Source organism: Leptidea sinapis, chromosome 13 (genome assembly GCF_905404315.1).
Source record: "Leptidea sinapis chromosome 13, ilLepSina1.1, whole genome shotgun sequence".
Taxonomy (NCBI): Eukaryota; Metazoa; Arthropoda; class Insecta; order Lepidoptera; family Pieridae; genus Leptidea; species Leptidea sinapis.
Genome location: NC_066277.1, coordinates 14,733,338 through 14,752,802, shown reverse-complemented (window position 1 = coordinate 14,752,802; position 19,465 = coordinate 14,733,338). Strand labels below are relative to the sequence as shown.

Below are 19,465 nucleotides of genomic sequence, written 5' to 3'. Positions count from 1 at the left end.
GCTGAGACAATTTCACGGTCACCCAAAACGGCCAATTAACTTTGCATTTTTATTCATTAATTGAAACATTTATCAAAATCGAGACAGTTTTCGGAAAAACGCTTGATTTTTATTAGAATGAGCCATCTTTTAACGCGCGACGGATTTGGTTGACGCTAGGAAATGGACCATGTGTTGTGAGTAAAAACATATTTCAGTCACACTCTTGAGATTGTCATTGAAGTAAAACAAACCTTTACAAACGAAGTTCTTAAGGCTGGGGCAGAGCCAACAAGTTCAGGAATCGAGTGGAGCTAGGTTACCTCACTGGCATAAGATCGCCATTGTTTTAATTCAGAATTAGAAGCATTTTTGATTTATTACAAACATAATACAATTTTCTTTACAAAAATAACAAATCTATCTCATGTTAAATAGTATTGGTGAACAGTTAATTCATACAATTTTTATCTAGATTTAATGATTAACATGGCTCTGACTGTAAAAGTTAGGGGTACATTGGTGATTTTTATTCGCAATGTCCATTAAGGATAGAAATGTAAAGAAAAAATGGATTTTCTTCTCATATTCTGTAGACATTTAATTATTTTTTGTAAAAATATAAGCTTTATATAAACCGTTGAGAAAAGTTTGAACTATGCGCTATTTGGCGATTTCTTGGGATAGCGGCCTTAACTCTGTTATATTGTAAAATATAGTATTTTTACTAAAACATCTTTAAATGATTAAAACGCGTGTAATTGTAACTGTGTTCTAACATTAGATTTTGCGTCAAAGTTACATTTTTTATTTTTATTTTAGTTAACCCGACGTTTCAAGACCTTTCCAGACCTCGTTTTCAGGGGGACTGCAGATGAAATGAGTCAAAGAGTTGTCATTATATAGTTTAGCGCCATTTATTGCCTCGGAGGTGGTATTTGCTATAGACAGATGGTTATGGCAAAATTTACTGACAGTGTCTTTTTCTTTTTTGGTATGTGTAGTTGTGGGTTTTAACTTAGAGATTATTGGATCCCAGGTGTTAGATAATTTTAGACCGTCTTCTCTATAGAAATTTGGGTGTATTTTAATTTCAATGGCTTCACGTACTTGCGAGAAATATATTCTCTTACAACACAGTTACAATTACACGCGTTTTAATCCTTTAAAAGTGTTTCATTTGAATCGTAAAATATAGTTGTGATTAAAACTGATAATAATTATAATAGCAATAATTAATAGTAGCAGATTATTTTATTTTATTTGGGACACAAAACAATTACACACTAGATAATTACATTAGAGAAAGAAATAACATAATTAGTACTAAGTCCATAACCTACGAGAATGTCCACAGGTTACTATATAAGTGTTATATTACAAGAAAGAAAAGAAGACTCTAATAACGCAGTAATCAAGAGATTATTACAAACAGATGTCGCTTACAGTATTATAATTAGGTTAGATATAATGTATAAGTCTCCAATGAGAATACTTAATTTCACCTTAAGTGACCTGCAAGCTAAAAACGGTGATCAGCGAACCATAACAAATAAATTTTAATAGTGATGCATATTTCACATTCGATGTAATTACAACGTTAGCAAACAACAAAACCTTCACAGGGCAACGATCTGTAACACTTGACTGACGTATGTGAAAAAGTGCACTTTTACAATAATTAAAATTGGCAAACTAAGCAATTGTTTAACGCTTACATCGCTGCAGCGCTTTAAATCGCTGAGGCATTACTATGTAACAGTAATAAGACTAGCAAACACGCTAGGTGGGAATTAGCAATAATGTCGAGGTGTATTTTTACACACAAATTACTAAAGATTTATACTTAATAATTATCAAACTTTATATGATTTGTAAAATTTTATATACTTATTTAAATAAAAACTGAAAAAACAATCAGAGAAGATGAGGAGGTATTATTTCAAATTTAAATATTTTATTCAAAATAGGATATGATATCACTTAATGAAAGTCAAAAATTACCACCCATTTGAAAAAGTATGCCTCAGACCTGAGATCAGTGTAATCGTGAATGTGAAATCGTGCAATAAAATTTATTATTTCATGGCTTGAGGGCGGTCGCTCCATTCCCAATCTGTTGTATCAGTATATATAATTACAGTTATGTAGAAGAAAATCTTATAGCGCAATAAACTCAATAACTCGGTCTTTTCGTTTATAAATGTTTGATTGTGTATTACAAAAAAATAGTTTTAATAAGAGAACCTAAGGCCTTATGAGGCAATTTTAGCGACTTTTTGATCTTTCTTCTCCCCTTAGTGAGATCTCGAGAGATTTTTTCACGCCACTCCCCCCAACTTTCACGCGAGTTTATTGTAAATGCGTAGGCCCTTATAATCTTGATTAGTTTATCTGTACTAGATTGCATTGATTTATGAGTAATTATTTTTATTTTTAACTAATTATACTCGAAACACCCATTCCTATTTTACTTAACCCAGATTCTCAAGATGTGGTGAGGCTGTTAATGTTGGGGGCAAAAAATTTCGTGATATTTGCCGGGACGTTCCTCTCCCACACGTGAGATTCGGTTTTGACATTAGTGAGTGTAATTTTTCATCTTAATGAATAAATTATATTGGATTTGTAATGTGCAGATATACGTATTTATCCATACGCCATTTTATAATAATGTCGCCATCAAACGTTAAAGTTTGCCGAATACAATTTGTTCAGCTTATTTTGTATGTTGTATTATTAAATTAATATATATAAATATGGAAAAGGTATAGACTTTGCCCAGAAGACCAGGAAATGTCACCAAGACTACTTTCATTTACATATTCTGACTGATCTAATCGTTCACTATGCTACTAGATTGACCTTTCTTGTTCTTTCGCATTTACAATATAATTGTGAGCAGTCAATTCACTTTCAATCATTAAATCTCTTCACATCACTTAACAATCTCAACATATTTTGTCATGTCCTATTTTTACGTTATATTATGAAATCTTTAGATTTGCAACAGTGCTTTATCGCGCATATTACCGTTTAAACGAATTGCGAATAAAAACCTAATAAATAGTGAGATTGCACGAAACCGAAATATACGCAGATAAAGTTACTGAAAACCGCTTGTTTTTATTACGCCTCTTCATAAAATAAATGTTACCTACCAAAAATGATCATTAAATCGCCTCGTATTGGACAAACAAAATAATTGGGTTCAAACAAACAGATTTGCAGCGCTTTTTCCGCTTGATGGCGCAACTGACCGCGGTAACTGTTTTGCAACAGCTATCTGTGTCAAATGATCGACATCGAAGGAACCAGCTAGAAGAAGTCACGTGTCCAGTGTTTTGGTTTTCACTTTCCGTTGGTATCGCATAAATAATATATATTATGTTGAATGCGATTTATTTACCGATATTGTTATAGGTAAATGTAATGTTTCAATCCTAAAAGTCATAAAAGGCATATTTTTTTTTGGAAAATTGATTAATTTGGATTTTTATTTTAAGATTTACTTCCGCCAAGTCAAAAAAATGGCGCTCTGAGAGAAGAAATTGTGCTAGAAGCGAAAAAAAGTGCTGTAGTAAAATCTTACTTCGAATAGTTCCGCATACACTATATTTAACTGTCCCTACCTCTGTATAAGAGTTGTTTACCAAGTTCATTTGGTAACCAGGGGGAGAAGGTTACGACGAGGTGAAATCGAGGGTCAATACACCCGAGTAGGATTTGTAATTTCTCCCAAGTGATACAAAAACCTTTTTTATGGTATAGGAGATCATATAACGGCAAGAGATCACAGCATCACAGAAATTGTAGATTCTATACATACTACATGTCTTTCGTATGTAGTTCTTTAATGCGTTAACATCTATTTGGGAAGACAAATTCTTCAACCACTTGAGATACATCACATCACTGTAAAAGATGTGTTATAGGATTCATGAAATGGATCGATCTAAGTAGTGAGCTATAATTAACAGTGGGTATCGCAAAAGATCACATTGGTCGAAGTAAAACAAAGCTACGATAAAGGCGATTTACCAACCAAAACCATAAGTGATTACCGCCGCACATACTATCTTGACACCAGAGAAATTACAGAAGTTGTTGTCTTTCAGATACATATAAAGCTCAAGGAAATGAATTCCATAGTTTCTTGAAAAGAGCACTATGGAGGCGCGACACATATGTCTGGATGTTAATTAAGTTTGTGACGTAGATACGCGAAACTGGGATTCGGCGGCAGAAATCAGGTCAAATAAATCTTGTGTTTCTGTAATAAATAAGGTAAAAGCACTTAATGAACGACATGTACTAAGAAAATAAAAAGGAAATTATTATACGTTTGGCAAAAATGGTTTTTTTAATAGCATTTGATAGATTTTAATCGAGCCCGTGATTGTTACAGAGTCACATTCTGTTGGTTTTTTTTTTAATTTATTTTATTAGAACCACCTACAGAATTACATACATAAAATTTTTACATAATTTGAGTGTTGTTAGGTACTAAGCATATAATTCCATTAACAGGCGCAAATTTTGCCAGATAAGTCATGCGATAGAACTTAGAATTAACGGATATAAAAATGAACAGCTTAAAAAACATAGGTTACATAAAAAAGATTAAAACACACAACATGTACAACTTAAGTATTTAGTGCTCGATATCTCCCACTTGAGAGTCAAGTGATTTGACAAGTTTTTTTTTTAAATATTCCAAATTAATACAGAACAAATCAATGGTAATATGAATTCCCTATATCATCTTCTTGCTGATTCCCTGTATGCTTAGCCCAGGTATGTACCAAGCCAAAGACTCATGTACCAAGGTTTATGATATATATATATGGCATGGCATTCTGAGCAGAGAAAATGAAATGATGAGTCTCAGTAACTTTACTACTTCTGCAAACCGAATCACAATTATAGGTGACAGAAAAAGACGAATGTAATTAATTTTTCAAGTAATTAAGAAGCAAAAAGTTGTAAAAATTGTATAAGAAAAGAGCATTCTCCCACCTTAAAGGCCGGCAACGCATCTCTTAACACCTGATGTTGCGGATGTCCAAGACGGCCTCACCTCTCCTTATCCCGTGAGCCTCTTGCCCGTTTGCCCCTTCTTATACTAAAAAAATAAATAAAAAAATGATTTACATTAAACTAATACTTAGGTGAAATTACAAAGCTAAATAAAATTATAAAAAAAATAAGCCCATAAAGAATAAGCATTAATTTACCAGAGACCTATTCACTTTTTGATGGATATTGTATAATCAAAAACAAATAAAATAAAATAAAAAAAATGCGCTTAAAGTAACAAAGTTCTCGTTCTTGGAAAATCAAATCTTTAAATTGCGTAATATATCACAATTCGTACAAAAATAGCAATAACTCGAATTAACATCGGCCACGTGTTCGACCATTACAGAAAAGAGGTGGAAAATGTTGCTTCAGTTACACTTCTGAAGTTAATGTTAATGTCACGTGGAGCTTATAGGGTTGAAAATGTTTGCAACTGTGAAGATAAAGGCCAAATACGAACAAAATACGAACCAAAACGTTACAGTTATTGTTTTGAGTCAGCTTGTTGTTTAACGAGTTTTGTTTAATATCCGTCATAAATGGACGAGCCTTGGGCTAACTCGATAGCAAATCATCCCAGTTCATTATATCAGAATATCAGCATCCGAATTCAAAATTGAGTTGCTTGTTTTTTTCGTCATTTTTACATGATGATTATATATGAGCTTTCGATATTTAGTATTGTTACATGTGCTGTGGACGCGGGTTGACAGTGGAATGCATGTGGATGTGTTAAACAGTTTAATAATGTAATAGTTATTGCATCTTTAAATCGTAATTGAAGCTAAAGAGCCTATTTCCCGAACCTTATGGCTTAGTTTTTGCCAGGGATCAATCTTAGGACCCTTAAGTTTAAAGTCTTATTGACTATGCATTCGATTGAAAATAATATTTAAGCCTTAAAAATGTTTACTTTTTTCTCTGTTTCTCATTATGTTAATTGCTGACGAGTCTGCTCTTTAAGTAACATGTCATTTTTCCATATCTAATTTTAAAATATATATGAATCGGTGGAACACGAATAAAACATAATGTTTGCTTTAAATAATAAAGCGACTGTTTGACTACAGAAGTTGATAATACTTGCAGTAAAAATTATAACATTTAGTAGGCTTGCATTGTATTTTACTAAAATTTGGAAAGAAAAAATGTTAGTTGACTTTAAGTTAATATGATAAATATTATTCAAAATTGAAATCACATTATAAAGTTCTTTTTAAGCTAAGCTAAGTAACTTTTAGACAGTTTCAGTATTTTGTTAATGTATGCGCAATAATTTTCTCTTCAAAATAACGACCGGATGTTATTATAGATGTCATGTGTTTTACTTATAATATCTATCGCCCACTATCGTCTTTTGAGACTAGTAGATTTTATCTGATGATCAGTTTTACAATAACTTTGAAATAACCATGTTATCATAACAATTTGTTAGTTTTTTAAAGTGATAACCCTCCCTTCTGGGATTAATTACACAAATTCAATTTGTAAAAAAATATTATGAACGGTGCGGGACTCGAGCTCGAAACCTCTCGCGTTCCGTGCGAGTGCTCTTCTCTTCTCCTTCATCTTGATATGTCTTGTTCAACTCTCAGGTTGTGGCTTCTTTATTATTAACGTTACGTCACTCGAACGGTTGGCTCAGTGGAAGAGCGCTCGTACAGAACGTGAAAAGTCGCGGGATCGATTTTAGCGTTAATCATGAATTTTGCTTACACATTCAATTTAAGTAATGTTATCATAACAACATGTGAAGAATCTTACTTAGATGACACAAACATGTCCCAATGGGGTTAGCAGTAGTCTTGACTCAAGTACACGACCAAACGACTTACACTAAACCTTTCATGCACATTCTCTTCGTTTTGGTAAACTTATTATAATCCTCATTATCAAAATATCACTACTCCTCATGAACATTTCCTTAAATGCCTCGCCGAGTATCGGAATACTGGGTCTCGAAATCTCGAGCGATTGCCAATTTCCAGATCATCTAGAAGGCACAGCCAAATTCGCTTCGAAAAAGCTGGGTATCATAAATAGAGCAGGGCAATACTTCAAGCCAGCCCACATTTAAGCACTCAACAAAGCGCAGGATCCACTACATATGGATTATTGCTGTCATGTCTGATCTGACGCACCTCAGCTCGAACCATTTGAACGCAGAGGTGTTCGAATTGTCGGGGATGCAGTACCCAAAAGATTTTGATGATCATCAGTGAGTAAGTTTACCAGTGGAAGGCTCCTTTGCACAAGATGCCGGATAGATTATAGGTACCACGACGGCACCTATTTCTGCTATTTCGGTCTGAAGGGCGCCGTAGCTAGTGAAATTACTGGGAAAATGAGACTTAACATCTTATTGCTCAAGATGACGAGCGCAATTATAGTACCGCTTGGAATTTTTGAGGTTCTTCAAGAATCCTGAGCGGCACTGCATTGTAATGGGGCAGGGCGTAACAATTACTATCAGCTGAATGTCCTGCTCGACTCATCCCTTATTTTCATAAAAAAAAGTAGTTCACGAAATTAATATTAGCTATAAATTCATGTGGGTCCAACAAACAAGACAATGGATACTATGATAAGATTTGTCGTAGACTAGTAGTATGTAGTTGACTTAAAAAATTCAGATTTATTACATAATCCGTACTGAAGCTATGAGGTTGCGAAAATAAAACTTGATGATTTTGTCACAAAGATTGCGAATTCAAAGCACGCATAAGGCCCCGTGTTTAAATGTGATAAAAAATCTCGGCAGCAGTTTCTAAGATTTCACCCTAGCATTGGATATATTTTTAAAAACTCACGTGTTGCTAAAAAGGGCTACAAAATTTACCAACCGAGTGCAAAGAGCGATTGCGCAGGTCTAAGCTTTCAGCCGCGTGTTTTAGCTTGACGGAAAAAACGTGCTCGCCATTTATTGGGTTTCACTCTGGCCATTGATGTGATATTTTTATAATCTCGCGTTTTATGAAATGAGTTATAATGATCTAGAACTGCGTAAGCCAAGTGAAAAGATTAATTTAAATATATTCTAGGTCTATTTATAGACTATTTAAATATTGTTTAAATTACTGGTTAGTCATTATCATCAGCCGGAAGAAGTCCACTGCTGGGCAAAGGCCTTTCCCAAAGATTTCCTCGACGATCGGCCCTGCGCTGCCCTCATCCAACGTATTCCGACGATCTTGACAAGATCGTCAGTCCATCTTTTAGGGGGCCTACCAACACTGCGTCTTCCGGTACGAGGTCGCCATTCGAGGACTCTACTGCCCCAATGGCCATCTGTCCGTCGAACTATGTGCCCTGCCCGCTGCCACTTCAGTTTCGCAATCATTAATTATTTATTGGTTAGTATCGAAGTGAAAATATCGGTTATTTTTTTCGTGACTTTGTCGTTCTTCTTATTTATAAAATCCTTGCTTGTCAGTTGGAAGGAATGCCGCCAAGCTTTGGTATCCTTTAAAAATATTTAATGATGAATAAAACTTTTTACACTTAGTCACTTATGCGATAATATTTGCAAGGATGAATAATTCTTTGAAGCTTATGTTTATGTTATTTGTAATAATAATAACATTGAAAAACGGTTTTGCAGTGATATTAAAAGGGTTTGACCTCTGATCCTTAAAGTAGTTAAAACTGTATCTTCGGTGTCAGTGATTCTTCCACAAATGGCAATTACAAACGAAATTAATAATAAATAACAATTTTATGTGTATGTGTGCGTGTGTTTAATTCTTAGTGAGTAGGTTTTTTATTAATGGAAAAAGGAGGACAAACGAGCGTACGGGTCACCTGGTGTTAAGTGATTACCGCCGCCCAAATTCTCTTGCAACACCAGATGAATCACAGGAGCGTTGCCGGCCTTTAAGGAAAGTGTACGCGCTTTTTTGAAGGTACACATGTCGTATCGTCCCGGTAGCACCGCACAAGGAAGCTCAGTAGTAGGTTACAGCAGACTTCCCTTTTTTGAGTATGATAATTGTTTAAGATAGAAGGTGATTTTCTTTCTTACCTCAGAATTGCTTAGTGTGTAGGTAAAAGTCTCATGAATGTTTTTGTTAAATTCTCACAGTACTCAATACAGAATACTGTCGTGAACCAATATACAGTTTTCATTCAGCCCAATGAAAGCAGTACAAGATAAGAAAATACCAACGATCTCTCAATAATCAACAACAGAGTTATTTATTTACTTATTGATAACTATTTATCGTGTGTCCTAAATATCTTCACGATGTTTATATTATTAAATCGATTGTACCAAACCTTTTTTTCAGATGTATATGGGTATCGGACCCATATACCTCTGAAATAACAACCTTACATTATATTATATCACAGACATAAAGTAAAATAATATAAATAACATAATTCCTCTGGCCATAAATATGGTTTTAATTAAAAATAAAACAATATATTTCATTTTGGAACCTGTCGTGATAATATTTTAATATTCTTTGTTTTCTCTGTGGCTTTCTCATTTTCGCGCCAATTCCTTTGCAAATGTATGGAGACATTCTATATTCGAAACTCTTCCTTGCATCTTCTTGCCGAATGTATATATGTCATCCATTGCAATGAAGGAAGGAATTCAAAAAAAAATTTGTCCGAAATCTGGTATTTAACTATCGTATGCCATATAAAGTTATTGTAATAATTATAAAATCTTTATTATATAATGGTTAAAATCCGTGGTTTTGGAGTAAGTAGCGGGTATACAGACAGATAGTAGGTAGGGTAGACGTTAGCCGTGCAAGCGATTATATTATAATTCCAGTTTGCTAGCGTTCTGAGCATTGTTAATAGATTTTTGATAAGGTCGCAATATTTGATAAGAATGGGAATGAAGAAAGTTGTTGGCAAATTGCCAGTGGGAGGCTGCTTTGCACAGGATGCCAGGTAGACTGACCTGTGTTTCATTCCGAAGGGCGCCGTAGCTAGTGAATATACAGGGTAAATGAAACTTGACATCTTATGTGTCAAGGTGACGAGGCTGTTGTAGTGCCGCTCAGAATTGTTCAAGAATCCTGATAGGCACTGCATTGAAATGTACAGTTCGTATCAATTACCATCAGCTGAATATCGTGCTCGTCTCGACCCTTATTTTCATAAAAAAAGGGGAAATATTTGAATTTTAATTTCTGCACGATATCATTCATTTTTCATACAATCAATCATACAATTTTAGCATCCAAACTATGTGTATTAGAAAAATATTACATCAGATAAAACACCTACATTATTACGCATTTTTTTCTTCTTTTGGCAATAGCGTTTACTTTTTGCCAATAACGTAAAAAGATTGGGAAACTAAGTTAAAAAAGGATACGGAACACGGGAAAGGATCAGATAAGTAGAAAGAGGATTGAAACGGATAATAAAAATTTCATAAATATACATATATACTTGCTACTTACACAACATTACAAATATTTAAACTTTAATATGATTCTGAAGAATGAAAGATGAATTATTACGCATTATTATTTCACTATCAGATCATAGACAAACACCAGTTGACCAAAAAGTTTATAACACTGATGTCTGAACTCCTTCGAAGTTTGAAGTTTGTATCTTAAAACACACTTTCACTGCATACTTGTGTGCGTGATCGGGGGCGTGGCTGGTTTTTAAAATTGTCCCACATTCGTGCGTACGCGTCTTGGCTGACGAAGCATTTATGTTATTGCTGTTACATCAACTTAGTAGTGACACTTTTTCTAGTATTTAATCAATAACGCCACAAAATACACCGTAATAAGCTTCGACTATTATATCGAATAGATATACAATACATTGCCGCTTTTACTCCAGTTGTTTAAAATATTCTTGGTCAATAAGTAGCAATGTAAGACATTTATTCAGTTCAGGTTACGTATGTTGAATTGAGGACCCAATTCGAAAAGTTTGATTCAGTCAGATTGACACACGACTAATGAGAAAAGTATGCTCACGTTGTATTTACGCACACTTTAGCCACAGTAGACATATTTCTACTGTGCTTTAGCCGTTCCGCTATTCTGTTTTTTAATGAAAATAAGGGTCGAGACGAGCAGGACGTTCAGCTGATGGTAATGAGGCTCAGGATTCTTGAAAAACCCCAAAAATTTCTTTTAAGCTAGCACCGTTCGATAAATGGTGTCACTTTAGCAGATAATGAAAAACATGGTAGACTTTAGTATGTAGTAAGAGATATTAGAAAAAAGAGGAGGTGGCTTGGTCATGTAGATATGAATATTTTGATGCAAAAAAATATAAAGAGCAATGTAATTGAAACGGCGGCCTGCAAAGGCAATGAAACGTTGAATTAATTGCCGAATGAAAAATTAAAGTCCAGCAACGCTCCTGTGATTCTTCTGGTGTTGCAAGAGATTGTGGGCGGCGGTGATCGCTTAATAACAAGTGACCCGTGCGCTCGTTTGTCCTCCTATTCCATAAAGAAAAAAAAGAAAAATACCAAAGTTTGTAATGTTATTGTCAAGTTTATTGCCGATCCCAAGAAAACAGTTTGCGAATGAGAAAATACAAAAGCATATTTATAAACCTGAAAGAACAAAAGGTCGCAGGGTCGATGTTTCCTTACATTTTCATTCATATTTACTCCATAAAGAGCAGTCGAGCTTCTTTCTGCTAAGAGAGTTTCTTTCAAAGTTTCTTTTCTCTTAGATCGCCATTTGTTTCCGAAACGATGGTGTGTGTTTGAAATGACATCAAAAAGAATTCTAACGGCCGTAACCAATATTCAGTCTATCTCATGTTGTGGCCTACCTGAGATAAACAATCGTAACTATCGTTGACTTTTCTGTCCCAATGAACTTATCGACGGTAACTCACCTTATCCGTACACTCTGTCTGTCAATGGGATGACGTATAGCTTACCAGTGATAGAAGTTTGTATGGAAATTGCAATTCACGCGTCCCAATATAAGGCGATAAGAACTTCTTATCGGGTATATTGGGACAGCCTCAGATTATTGACAGCTAATTACTGACAGTAGAAGGTAGTAATTTATCACTATCATATATATTGGGAACGGCCATAAAGAAGTCAATTTTGAGAAAATAAATGCCTTTTCTTTTTTCTTTTTGTGCCAAAACTATCAGATTTCTTGAAACTGGGAGAAAAGTGCGATTTTGGCATGAGATTAGCAAAACTTTGGATGAATTAATGACTGGACACGAAACCGTCTAATAATGATATTTCTGCTTCAAACTCTATACGAAATAAATAAATGTAGTTTAAAAAAAACTAAAATACATGCTTTGGTTGATAAGATAATGTTGAAAATTAAAATAAAAGGCATAAAAAGCATTTATTTTCTCAAAATTGATTCCTTTAGAATTCTTTTCGATGTCATTTCAAATAAATTAGATACCACTACCGCTTCGGAAACAAATGGTGCTCTGAGAGAGAAGAAACGGCGGAAATTAACTCCTGCCTTATAGACAATAAATGAAGATTATAGAAATTAACAGAAATCTTATTTTACAAATTGAAAAATTGGAATAAGTTTATCAAATTAATGTATTGCCATCGGTCCTCGATAAATGTATATCCCGATAGTCATATAAGGACATATAATAATATGATGCTATCATTCAACAGTGGGAGGCACCTTTGCACAGGATGCCGGCTAGATTATCGGTACCACAACGGCGCCTATTTCTGCCGTGAAGCAGTAACGTGTAAGCATTACTGTGTTTCGGTCTGAAGGGCGACGCGACGTAGCTAGTGAAATTACTGGGCAAATGAGACTTAACAATTATAGTAGTGCCGCTCAGAATTTTTGGGTTTTTACACACACTACACTACTTACTCTGCCACTTACACTACTTACACGTGCGTATCAATTATCCTGCTTGTTTCGTCCCTTATTGTCATAAAAAAGCATCACGTCAATCACTCCAACATCAAAAGTGATAAGTCCAAAATTAATAATTATCTGTAAAAATATAGGTACGGAAGTGTGCTTATCACAATTTCTATGCAATATGCCCCGAGTGCAACGGCATGGGTTGGGAGGTCGTTGAACCCGCATCGCTTGTTTATGGTGTTCCATAGCATAGATGTTTTATCTAATAGTTATCATTCAAATTGTTTCAATTTTTATTCGACACGAAATTAGTTCCAAATATTTGTTTTTTATGGAAAAGAAGGGCAAACGAGCGTAGGGCTCACATGGTGTTAAGTGATCACCGCCGCCCACAATATCTTGCAACACCAGATGAATCATTGCCGGCTTTTAAGGAAGATGTACGCGCTTTTTTTTTGAAGGTACCCATGTCGTATTGTCCAGGAAACTCCGCACAAGGAAGCTCATTCCACAGCTTTGTAGTGCGTGGATGATAGTTCCTTGAAAACCGCATTGTGGAGGATCGCCACACTAATTTGGGGCGAGTCGTGAGAAGTTGGGATTCGGCGGTAGGAATCAGGTGAAACAGTTCTTCGGAACACTCCCCGTGATAAATGCGGTAGAAGAAACACAATGAAGTGACGTCTCTACGCAACGCCAAGTGATCCAGCCGTTCTCAGAAATATTTTAAGTTAAAATACTTTTTTTTAAATAAATCCCAGTTTATTTATTAATAATAATATTCTAGTGATGCTTGTTTTCACCGTACTATTACATATTCTTTGCTAACGTGAGCGGACGCAGGGGACTGATTGTTCGTTGGTCACAACATAATTATTACATATCGTAATTGCTCGGGCAGTACACAACAATATCCCTCAGCCACCTTTACTCTAGTTCCAGATTTTCAATCTAGCGAAACTCTCTAAGGAAAAAGCGATTCACTCGATTGTATTCAACGTGCCGTCATTGATAGATTGACAGATGACGGCTATAATCTTGTAAAAAATGGAGATAGTCGAACTCCACTATATTTTGAGCAACTAGTCACTTTCAAACTTAGCCGGATTATACTTCGTCGCCAATCGCCGCGGCGTACTGTAATTAATACTATTTCTAACTTATGTCAAACTAGCTGACCCAACAGACGTTGTTCTGTATATAATAAATAAAATAATGTTTTTATATGATTTTGTCAATAATATATCATAACATCAAAAATTACTTCGTAAAATATGCACCCTGCTGTCGTAATGAAATTGTTTCACAGCAGAACTGTCAAACCGTGCGTCAATAAATTCTCATAGAAATTATGTATGGACACATCAAAGGAAAAACAAATTTGTTGTTTTTATTTAATTTAGCAGCATTTTCCTATTTATTCACCTTTTAAACCTTCTCGGGACTTCCACAAATAATTCAAGACCTAAATTTGCCAAATCGGTCCAGCCGTTGTCGAGTTTTAGCGAGACTAACGAAAAGCAATTCTTTTTTATATATAGAGATATATAGATTACTGCACGATTCATACTAAACTAAATTTCAATTTTAACTTAGGCAGTCCCGCCCTTATTACACAGTATTTATATCCTCTTTTACATCGCAGACTTTGGCGAGTCAACAGCTCCTGAAGCTGGAGTAGAATGCGAAATGCATAGTTAAAACACACGTTGAAGTTAACTTTCCTAAGTCCTTTACCTACTTTATAGTAGCATAAAATCATAACATCATTCGTTGAAATGTTTATTTACATTGACTTACTCTTTCGTGTAGGTTGAAATTGCATGCTTTCTGAGGTACAGTTTTAAGGTATGAATATATTAACCACCTCCATTCCATTGGTGCTACAACAGATCACTTCATAGTGAAACTGTTTTACTGGGTAGAACAGGACTCCATGATAACATCATTCATCTGTATGTATGTCCGAGTAAAACAAAGATTAAAGGCCTGAATTAACATTGAATACCGAAAATTCACTCAATTTAAAATCGTTTTTCTCTAAATTAGTATAACTAGAATTTCTAAAAAATAATAAAAACATCGGTTGTACTTTTTGTTTTTCAAATTATAAGTTGTAACAAAAAAATCTTACATTGACTTAGGAATTTTCAGTTTCAACCTAAACGTTCGATTAAATAATACTCCAAATAACATAATTTTTGTTTCCAAATATGCATAAAAGAAAATTATATCGGGTGTTGACTTTTAAGTCATCAATTATTATTAATTAATAATTATTTTAAACTTTAAATACGACTCATACGCCTTGGTCACCCGCCCTCTTTGTATGAGCAAGGTCACTAAGTCAAGGTCACGCCTTAATTGAAATTTTGCATGTATTGCACAAGAGGGGGGGGGGGGGGGCAACATATAGGCTATATACTATCATGCTAGGATATGCTGACAGTATTTTTGCTGCTAGTAGTGTCCAGTGGCAGTAACTAGTAACTTAAGATCATAATTTTGTAATTTTTTTAAATACCTATCATATTATATTATTATTTCACGTATTAACATCGCATTGATGAAGTTATCACTTTTTTTATTAAATTAAAGGAGTAGACGAGCAGGACGTTCAGCTGATGGTAATTGATACGTCCTGTCCAATGCAGTGCGGCTCAGGATTCTTAAAAGCCCAAAAAATTTTAGCGGCACTACAATTGCGCTCGTCACCTTCAGGCGCCCTTCAGACCGAAACACAGTAATGTTTACACATTACTGCTTCACGGCGGAAATAGGTGCCGTTGTAGTACGCATAACCTAACCAGCTTCCCGTGCAAAGGAGCCTCCCACTGGTAAAAACTTAAGTCGTACTCGAGATTTCAGCAACGAGAGAAGCTAATGTCAAAAATGGCTTCTTAGAATTTTGAATACCACTAGCTGACGCACACATTGGTGACTCAAAATTAGTCACCAATTATAAGCTTGTCAGGTAGTATACGCTAGTATACTGTAAGTCTACGGTCACCATTGACCCGAACGATTGTAAACTTGTCGGTCTATTTCAATAAAAAAAAGCATTTAAAGGCATTTATTTTCTCAAAATTAATTTCTTTAGAATTCTTTTTGAGGTCATTTTAAACTCGCTCTTATTAATAAAATATGCAATGATTACAAAAGTTATTGCTATAAAATAATCATAATCTAGTCCCAGGCTGTCTGATCGCTTAGATATTCAGCTGTGGAGTAGTAGGATTTACGACAGAGACATTTTTTAATAAAAATTCAAATTTATTTATCGATAATGCCTGAACAGCGACTGGGCTTTATTATAAAAGTGTAAACATGCCCAAAACTAAACAAAAATGAAAAAAAAAAATTTACGTTAACTTACAAAAAGCATCTGTAAATAGTAATAAAATGGTCACGAGTGCGCAAAAGCGTCTATAAGTAAATTACGTAAGTAAATAAAAATACGTCAGTGGATGCTACAGGGTCGCAGAGACTCGCGATATGCACGGTACTGTACTCCAAACATCTTTATCTTCAATATATTCCTTAATATTATAGTAATCTTTTCACATTAAAACAGTTTTTATATTTTTATATATGTCTTGAATGTTTTTTCAGGCAATTCTGTTATGATCGCGTCTGCCATGCCATAAAGAATTTTCACTTCGTCCTTGTAATTTGGCGTTAGATTTGGTTTTCACATCTCCGCTATCGTACAAATTACCCACATACCCACTTCATCTAATCAACTTGAACCAATACCGATAGCGATTCGACATTTCACACGTCCCACTTTCTATTAGCATTAAACTTTGCTGCCGAAATATAATTGCATAATATCGTCACTGGAACATTGGGTCTGTGGAACTGTTACGTAAGCTGTTGCGTATAATGTGAAAGTCGGTCGGGCAAGCTTCCGTGGTTTATGTAATGCTTCTCGCGGCTTACTGACACACTTACATAGTGCTCAAGATATTGTCTTCAGATAGAAGTTGTCGAAGTATTTGTTGAAGTGAAACTTCTTTAGAGTGGTTGTGATTTGAAACTCGATGAAACGAAGAACGATGCGAGACGATAGAGACAAAATGGTAAAGGAAGCCGACGAGAGAATGAGATAGATATAACACGTTAATTTAAAATTAAAATAGTAAATAGTGTTTTGGTACCAGGCGATCATAGTTGAAGAAGAGATTGTCTTGTGAATGACGCGAGTATGCCGTAATATATTCTGAAATCATGCGCACGACGCATTACTACTTAGACACCAGGAGAACATAAATATGGTAGTGGTAATAGTAATGTCTTTCATAGCGGTTGAAATCATCTGTCATACTAGCAAGATGTACCAGGACTTCATATGCAGTTTAGAGGTTTAATGTAAATGCTGCATCGGATACAGCAATTCCGTTGATTGAGTTTTTGGACGGCCATTTTAATGATAAAATGTTCAGCAGTCGCACTTTATCAACAACAACATCAAAAACAGTAATTGACGCAGTATTCCAAAGATATATTGACCATTATATTAAGACCAAAGTAATTTTTACCTTTATGTTTGCATTTTTTCATACTTTAGTTATCATAAGCCTCTTGTATCATTCGTAAATGTAAGCTCTGAGTCTGAATAAATATATGTAATTGTAAATTATATATAAATATATTGAAAATGGTCTTTGTTTGAGGCTCAATCACGCCTAAACCACTGATCGTATCGCCAATAAACTACGACCATTCGATTCGAAATGTATCCTAGATAGTTTATGGCTACTTATTTTTCGGATTTCAACGTCGAGTATACACGATATATACAAATAAAATTTAAAATAATTATCGAACTTTGTATCACTATGATCATTACTACGACTTACAATTATCCTCATCCGGAAATTTTACATTCATCTCATTATTTTGAAGCCAAACTTTTTAAGGTGTTTGAACACATGTTTTTTTTTTTCATTTATTGTTCAACACATATCTAAGTACGGTATTTTATACCTATACTAGTTTACACAAATATGGTTGTTGTTCTAAATAAAAAAAAATCTGTTTGTTTATATATTTTCCTTTGACCTTATATTATGACCTTCGATATTTCTCAACCGAAAGCTTACGAAGAAAGAGAAAAGAATATGGCAGGATACAAAGTTATTGTAAAGAATTTAAGGGAACAAAAACCCTACACATAAATAAGCCTTTGAAAAGTTCGATGTTATATTAAGTCGGCATTCCGAAAAAAATTCCCTTTACAAAACTTCAGATTTTTTTGCTTAAACATAAGTTAGCAGACATAACATTGCAATTATGTAATGTGACTTAAGTTTTACATTCGTTTCCCTATATCATGGGTTTGGTTTTAATTATTATAGCAAAAGGCATTTAAATTGCGATTCAATAGTTTTAGGGTCCTGTTTCCGAAAGGTAACCAACTGGGACCACATTATTAAAACTTAGTCGTTTCGTCTGCAAATCACTTGGAGTACGCGGCGCAGAGTAAGTAGAATGTCTCCTCTACTAGATTTGATTCAAATGCGTACGTAGTGATGCCGACTTCACATCTACAAACCCTTCTTGGATAGAACTTATTTGTGTCAGCTTGATGTTTTAACAAGCACTACCCATTAATTATCACTATGATTAGAAATAACTATAATAGCATTTAATATTAAGATTTTTATTTAACTTCATTCGTCTAAGTTTTGTTGGCACTACAGCAGTGCCAACTGACAGTTGGTAGCATCATCACGGTAGACGGTCGTGCCTCGTGCAGAGCGCTAAGTTCGAGTGGGTATTACTTATTGTGAATTCTAAGGGGTAACGCTGCCCAAATTGTGATTATTAGTGGAAACAGTAAAATTTCAATTATATTGTGTGCGTTTAATTTACCAACCCTTTGTACGTTTGCTTGTAGCTTTACTTATTTCAAATCTATAAGAAATACGTATAATATGAAGGAAATACCTAAATACTAGCTCACGTTAGATCAATCCTTACCAAATCCGCTACTGTATAAAGATCGGTACCCCTTTCGGACATACAAAGAATTCAAAAAAAGTAAAATAGATTGTCCACGAGACTTCTTTTCATGTCCCTTTCAAAGGTACTGTTTAATTTAATACTGTAATAATATAATTGCAATAATTGTTATTTATTTTGTTTCAGATGGTTCACAATCGAACGGCGAGTGGTATCGTGCATTAAATAGACTAAATAAAAACCTGTAATTAGTTTAACTAGTTAGCGAATTTTTTGTGATTTTAACTTTATTTTTTTACGAAGATACTTCTTTTCACTTTCAACCCAACAACCTGATCAAGTAACAAATATAATGAAATCTGCTATATAACTCTGTTCTCCTAGTACTTTTTTCTTGTTTTCTATGTCTATTTGTACTTTCAACCCAACCAACGTATTCCTTTACAACAAACAACCTGATCAGTAACAAACATAATGAAATCTGCTATATAACTCTGTTCTCCTAGTACTTTTTTCTTGTTTTCTATGTCTATTTGTACTTTCAACCCAACGTATTCCTCTTACAAACCTGATCAATAACAAACATAATGAAATCTGCTATTTAAGTCTGTTCT

General features: G+C 34.5%; 1 protein-coding gene across 1 annotated transcript in view; it reads left to right on the top strand.

The window, feature by feature from the left end:
• Positions 1 to 19,232, top strand: part of LOC126967665 (CCAAT/enhancer-binding protein) — a 33,794-nt gene extending 14,562 nt beyond the window's left edge. The window contains exon 2 of the mRNA XM_050812249.1: positions 19,038 to 19,232. The gene's annotated coding sequence lies outside the window, so the exon portion shown is untranslated. The remainder of the gene's footprint in view (positions 1 to 19,037) is intronic.
• Positions 19,233 to 19,465: the final 233 nt, after the last annotated feature.